The sequence below is a fragment of the Wyeomyia smithii genome, chromosome 2, assembly GCF_029784165.1.
Source record: "Wyeomyia smithii strain HCP4-BCI-WySm-NY-G18 chromosome 2, ASM2978416v1, whole genome shotgun sequence".
Taxonomy (NCBI): domain Eukaryota; kingdom Metazoa; phylum Arthropoda; class Insecta; order Diptera; family Culicidae; genus Wyeomyia; species Wyeomyia smithii.
In genome coordinates, this window is record NC_073695.1 from 123,840,727 (window position 1) to 123,848,563 (window position 7,837).

Consider the following 7,837-nt stretch of genomic DNA (forward strand, 5'->3'; position numbering starts at 1 on the left):
TTGAATATAAATATGCATACAAATTAACTATGTTCATTTACCATGCATGTGAATAAAACGGAATATAACATGGTTTCCAATGCTCAATTTATGTGCATTTAAACAAATGTAATTTTTTTACTGTGTTGTGCGATGCTTTTCTTGAAACTTAGTGAAAAAGTGAAGAAAAACTTAAGTCTTTTTAGTCAGTTTCCAAATTATGCATCTGGATTCTATATCAAATAAAAGCTCTTCAGTTGTTTTATAAAATGCTACATTTGGGTCCTGGACCTTTTTCTGTAGAGAAAACAACACCCCGAAAATCGCCAAGTATTTTCCAGGAAAACAATTTTTTTCATCATGTAAATTTATTTGTCACTTTTGTCATCTTGCCCTTAGATACTTATTGAACTAGAGTAATAATCTAAATTTTCGGCATCAGATTCAAATCAAGTCTAACCTTGAGCTCTACAAAACGTTATATTCAGGTATTTTTTCTAGCGATGTTGAGAAGAGTACGATGACCCTGAAAATTGACAATTTCGAAAAGAAAAATACATTTTTTTCGTCATATTACCTCTTTGCCGTATACTGTTACCATGCGTTTTGAAGTACTCTAATTGTAGAATAATAACACAATTTTTTAGAAAAATCCATCAAGTCTGGCAACAGTCTAGAACTTTTTAGCATTTGACCGTTTTTGGACATAACATGTTTAAGGTTTGTTTTAACCCACTTAGCCTCAATGAAAAAAAATTATATTTTGTAAAACTTCCTACCTTGAAGAGACAAACAAACGCTGAAATTTTCAGCTCAATCGGAGAACATCGATACAACGTCCCTCAGATAGGTGATTTCGCCTCTCGCGTACTGGCTCTTAAGCATTTACATCGCTTCCAATCATTTTTAAGCGACATTGAACGTGTACGATGATTGTAGGATCTACATAATGTATGTTTATGGCGAAGCATATTCTAAAATACTCGATTTCAATGCTATTTTTGATCAAAATTTCCATTGCTGCCAAACAAGCTCGTGGTAAAGACGCACCAGAATAAAGATCACTATGCTCCAAACAACCAGACCAAAGCAAGCTTAGGAAAATGACTGGAGAGCGACACTATACTGACGACTTTTCTCTCTCTTCACCCTAACAGCCTCATGCATGAGCTGTTCATGAGAGCTCACATACAGCTACAGCTTACACAAGGCAAAGAACCTGTCTTGTGTTGCGTATTACAGCTCATTCTTGCGCATGTACTTTGTTCGTTCGGACATGACAGCCTAGTTTGCTCATTTTGAGGATGTCCTGTTCCTGTTGACAGCCTGCTGATCGGCTGCGGCTGTCATCGACTTGCATTTTTTCGTTTCTTTTTTTTCACAGGCATGTGGCATATTGAATACAAAGCAAACCGTTTTCATTGTTGATATTGTTCCCCACGTAAGAAAAAACGTGCTCCGCACCATCTCTCTTTCATTCTTCCATCGGCCTTACTGTCGTGAATGATAATCACCTGACATCCCGCTCGGATTCGTGTTGAAGGATGACGGAAGATTATAGGCTGTCATTTACGACAGCTTGGAAATACCAACAGACATAAGGAGATGAAAAATAACAGCCCGTATGGAGTTGCATGTGTGCTGTCGTCAATTGCTGTCGGACTGTTTACCGAACGTGTGGGGAGCAGAGAGAGCTGTGCAATACAATGAGAGCCGGATCAGTTGAAAATTTGCTGTCATTGTCTTGCAGTCATTTTCATAACACTGGACCAAAGGCCAATATGCTCCAAAGCAGAAGGCAAATATGCCTCTAGCAGAAGTCAGAACGCGAAGTGAGAAACGCTTGAAGTCTCAGAAGTAAAATCAAAAACAATGGAGCATACCCTAAGTTGTCAAGCAATCTTCTGCAACGCTTCATAGTGCATTCTTCAGTGTTCTTTGCGAAATATTGCAATGGGAATTTCACCTTAATCTTTATAAAAATAAATAGTGTTTTATTATTTCAAAGATCAAATGACTGATTTGAACAACACTAGTTTCATACGAACGAGTTGTCTCTCAAACTCACAAGCAATATATAATAATGTGATCATTTTCTTAATCAAAAGTTACGGAAAGAAACATAGCCGAAAGACTGCCTCAAATCAATTGCTTTGAACAGCATATATGGCCTCAACATCATTGCAACTTGATGATGTAGGATAAGGAACCTATTTTAAGCAGCTTATAAAGCCTCCTGTGTATTCAGACGATATACTCGAAATGTGTACGGTGAAAAACAAACATAAGCGTATCTATTTGTTTACTACCTATCTCTCTGTCAGCACTTGTTTTCAAATTGTAAGACTGGTTTAACAAACTTTAACAGTAATCAAAGTTTCAAATCGAGGGACACTATTTCATTCACCCCGAACCTATTTTAGACAGATTGCATCTGTCCTTCATCTGTTTTTTTCAGTAGTGGTGCCTAAATGGCTGCAATTTTGATTGATGTTTTTCAAAAGATGTTTTTAAAAGATTTTTTCATGTTGGACGATATTTTATATGTTCGTAGGACAACTAGTTAGTCAGAGTTTTCGTTCTCGTCATTGAAACCGTCCTTATTGATCAAAATGCGGAAGTTTGAGGCCCGTTTTCTTCGACTGATTAAAATCGGCGCCTCTGCTTAAGCCGTTGCTTACCCTACAAATTGATCGTTCTCGGCGAGTTGTACTAAAAATTCAATTCACAAACACTGCGTCGAATTTCACATGTTGTACAGTCAGGTTTTTTTATACGGGGGATACATACCTCGTAAAAAACACCGCGTAAAAAAACCGCGTTAATTCAAAAATCCGCGTAAAAAACCGCGTTAATTCAAAAATCCGCGTAAAAAACACGATAATTCAAAAATCCGCGTAAGGTAAACCAGCAAGAAGGGCTTTAGAAAAAAGTCGAGACGCTCTAAAATCAATATTTGAAATTGTCCTCTTTGACGGTCATTCCGGATTTTTCTGAGGTAGGAGGGTTTTTTTGACTAAGTCTTTTACTAGATAAACACTTAGATGTTTTTGGGATTAGCTGAACACGGCTAACTGATAATACGTGCCCCGAAAGCTATCCGTTAAAGACATTGATTTATAAGTGAATTGATTGATACCACAATAGATCAAACAATGGTCGCAGTGGTTCAGTCTTCTACAAGGGAAAAAAAGTGAATTGAGGGGCCAAACTTGTTAAAAAGTGTAAAGTTGTGATCTGTGATGATTTGTCTAAGTGAGAAAAGTGAAGGTTTTGTGAAAAACACAGTGTTCCTTGTGTAAGAGTTATAATTTATCCACGAAATCAAATTGAAAATTGTATGGCCAGTTAAGTTGCGTGAGTGTGAGTGCCTACTTCGTGCGTCACGCTAACTAGCAATTCATTATTAACGTACGAAAATGGAGGCCATGGTGGTGTGATCGAAGAGAACGGCACTACCTGGAGAGCGGAGAGAGTAGCGTTGCGCTGTGCTAGTCGGCGTTTGTTTCACTGGCATAGGCATAACCAAACCGTTTGCGCGATACTTATTCTAAAGAACCCGACACTCGAAACCAGCGCAACGTTTACCAAAATGGACCCTGCTGTGTACCTTGCCCTTTCTCCAACATCCCAGTGATTTCTCGTGGAAGTGCAGAGGTGTTCTCGGCTTCCAATAAGCGAGTATCACGTCAACATTTTCCCATACTAATCCCTTTTTTTGACCTGCATTCGGATGTGGCCGGCGCTGGTATTGCCTAATACAAAGATTAAGTTCACCAGTTTTGACGTTGACTAACGTCTATATCGAAGTTAGGCCCCTGAATTTGAAAATCTAGTAATTCAACCAGGGAAAACCAGAGAAAAGTGGTCAGGTTTTGAGCGCTTATTTTGCAGTCATCTATAATCAGGTTTTCGAGGTTTTGGCATCAATCTATCAGAAATTCTTTTACGGTTAAATTTATGTAACAAAAACAAACTATTGTTTGAGATACACTATTGAAAAATTGGTAATTAATATCGATTGTCTTAATCATACCGCGCAGCCAATCACTACCTCTCTTCCCAAGCACAGTCGACACTAACGGATACAATCGATCTGACTTTGTTGTTATTGTTGTTGTCACTTTCTGTTTCCGATGTTTATGCTGCTGCTAGCGGAAAAAACCTTGCAAATATGCATCTTTTTGTTGGTGTTAATTTTACGACAGCGGCCGGCGCCCCATCATTCTGATTCCAAAACCGCACCAGTGACATGCGGACGCTAGGTGATAGCAGCTGAAAGGAGGAAATACAAAATAGTCCCGGTCATCTCGTGCCGGTTTCACCCGTAATGCTGGTGGCTTTAGTAGTCAATGGCTACTGCAAAACACTTAAATGGCTGGAATTCTGGACGGACTAACCAGGAAACTATAATCGGCAACTGGCACCTTTTGGTGCCTCGAAATTTTGGTACAGAAGCGGCTAATTGAATTTTCTGTTTTACCAAATGCTGCTTCTAGCGGAAAAAACCTTGCAAAAATGCATGTTTGTGTTGGTGTTAATATTATGACAGCGGCCAGCGCAGCTTTCAAGAAACATTTGTCTCTACCATTCCATCATCTATGTAGCCCCTCCCTCTTTCTATTTATCTGACGAAGCCTTGGTATAAAACGTATCGTTCGAAAATTTCACCCCATCAGTTTCATTATTAAACCGTACCGGGTACATACGGACGCTCGGTGTTAGCAGCTAAAAGGAGGAAAAACAAAATAGTACCGGTCATCTCGTGCCGGTTTGACCCGTGATGCTGGTGGCTACTGCAAAATACTAAAATGGCTGGAATTCTGGACGGAAACCAGTAAACAAGAAATCGGCAACTGGCACCTTTTGGTGCCTCGCAGTTTTATAATAGAAGCGGTTAGTTGAATTTTATGTTTTACAATTGCTGTTGCTAGCGGAAAAAAAACCTTGCAAAAATGCATGTTTATGTTGATGTTAATTTCACGACAGCGCTAGGTGTTAGCAGCTGAAAGGAGGAAAGACAAAATAGTACCGGTCATCTCGTGCCGGTTTTACCCGTTATGCTGGCGGCTTTCAGTAGATTAACCAGAAAACAACAATGTAATCGGCAACTGGCACCTTTTGGTGCCTCGAAATTTTGTTACAGAAGCGGCAAATTGAATTTTCTGTTTTACCAAATGCTGCTGCTAGCGGAAAAAACCTTGCAAAAATGGATGTTTGTGTTGGTGTTAATATTATGACAGCGGCCGGCGCAGCTTTCAAGAAACATTTGTCTCTACCATTCCATCATCTATGTAGCCCCTCCCTCTTTCTATTTATCTGACGAAGCCTTGGTATAAAACGTATCGTTCGAACATTTCACCCCATCAGTTTCATTATTAAACCGTACCGGGTACATACGGACGCTCGGTGTTAGCAGCTAAAAGGAGGAAAAACAAAATAGTACCGGTCATCTCGTGCCGGTTTGACCCGTGATGCTGGTGGCTACTGCAAAATACTAAAATGGCTGGAATTCTGGACGGAAACCAGTAAACAAGAAATCGGCAACTGGCACCTTTTGGTGCCTCTCAGTTTTATAATAGAAGCGGTTAGTTGAATTTTATGTTTTACAATTGCTGTTGCTAGCGGAAAAAAAAACCTTGCAAAAATGCATGTTTATGTTGATGTTAATTTCACGACAGCGCTAGGTGTTAGCAGCTGAAAGGAGGAAAGACAAAATAGTACCGGTCATCTCGTGCCGGTTTCACCCGTTATGCTGGTGGCTTTTAGTAGATTAACCAGAAAACAACAATGTAATCGGCAACTGGCACCTTTTGGTGCCTCGAAATTTTGTTACAGAAGCGGCAAATTGAATTTTTTCTGTTTTACCAAATGCTGCTGCTAGCGGAAAAAACCTTGCAAAAATGCAGGTTTGTGTTGGTGTTAATATTATGACAGCGGCCGGCGCAGCTTTCAAGAAACATTTGTCTCTACCATTCCATCACCTATGTAGCCCCTCCCTCTTTCAAATTATCTGACGAAGCCTTGGTATAAAACGTATCGTTCGAACATTTCACCCATCAGTTTCATTATTAAACCGTACCGGATACATACGGACGCTCGGTGTTAGCAGCTAAAAGGAGGAAAAACAAAATAGTACCGGTCATCTCGTGCCGGTTTGACCCGTGATGCTGGTGGCTACTGCAAAATACTAAAATGGCTGGAATTCTGGACGGAAACCAGTAAACAAGAAATCGGAACTGGCACCTTTTGGTGCCTCGCAGTTTTATAATAGAAGCGGTTAGTTGAATTTTATATTTTACAGTTGCTGTTGCTAGCGGAAAAAAAACCTTGCAAAAATGCATGTTTATGTTGATGTTAATTTCACGACAGCGCTAGGTGTTAGCAGCTGAAAGGAGGAAAGACAAAATAGTACCGGTCATCTCGTGCCGGTTTCACCCGCTATGCTGGTGGCTTTTAGTAGATTAACCAGAAAACAACAATGTTGGTGTTAATATTATGACAGCGGCCGGCGCAGCTGTCAAGAAACATTTGTCTCTACCATTCCATCACCTATGTAGCCCCTCCCTCTTTCTAATTATCTGACGAAGCCTTGGTATAAAACGTATCGTTCGAACATTTCACCCCATCAGTTTCATTATTAAACCGTACCGGGTACATACGGACGCTCGGTGTTAGCAGCTAAAAGGAGGAAAAACAAAATAGTACCGGTCATCTCGTGCCGGTTTGACCCGTGATGCTGGTGGCTACTGCAAAATACTAAAATGGCTGGAATTCTGGACGGAAACTAGTAAACAAGAAATCGGCAACTGGCACCTTTTGGTGCCTCGCAGTTTTATAATAGAAGCGGTTAGTTGAATTTTATGTTTTACAATTGCTGTTGCTAGCGGAAAAAAACCTTGCAAAAATGCATGTTTATGTTAATGTTAATTTCACGACAGCGCTAGGTGTTAGCAGCTGAAAGGAGGAAAGACAATGCTGGTGGCTGTTAGTAATAAATGGCTACTGCAAAATACTAAAATGGCTGGAATTCTGGACGAGAATAATCGGAAACTGGTACCTTTTGGAGCCTCGAAATTTTGTTACAGAAGTTTTGTAAAACAAGCGTTGCAATTCCCTCTACTATTTGCTTCAATGGAATATTTTTTTTTTAAGAATACGGTAATCAACGTCATGCGGTCGTGTCTTGAATACCACCCTCCTACTTTTTTACACATTGAGGATGCATGTTGGTCCCAAGCATCATCTGTTGGTTCTCTGTGTAATTACAGCTGATCTGGCAATAACGGAGTAGCAACCGCGGGCGGTCAATCATGCTTATGCACTAACATCGACGACTTTTATGCCGAATTGGTTTTTGCGGTGTAGTTACACTTTTTCCGGACTACACTTTGCAGCTTGAAATGAAATATTTTCAGTGTTGTTACAGTCATCTTTGTATTATGGGCCAACCAATATTATTGGCCAGTCTTCACTTTGTGTTGGTTTTCAACATATTTCAATAACTTTTAATGGTCAAATTTAAGCTTAGTGAACGTGAACAACGTTCACCAAACTAAAATTTGACTATTACAAGCTTTTGACATACGTTAGAAACCAATACAAGGTGTATTGGCCCATAATACTGGTTGGCCCATAATACTGGGATGACTGTAATAGGGATAGCTTAAATTTTATTTGTTTTGGTCATTAACGCCATCGTCATTTTGTCTCGTTTCCATTTCATATGTCCATTAGACTGGGACACAGTTATATGGGAAAAAGGCGATGGTGTTATTTTTTCGCTCCCATGCACTTTTCGTGTTCCTTATTTTGTCACTTTCGGCTGTTTCCCAGAAACCGGAAGTTTAGTTAATTT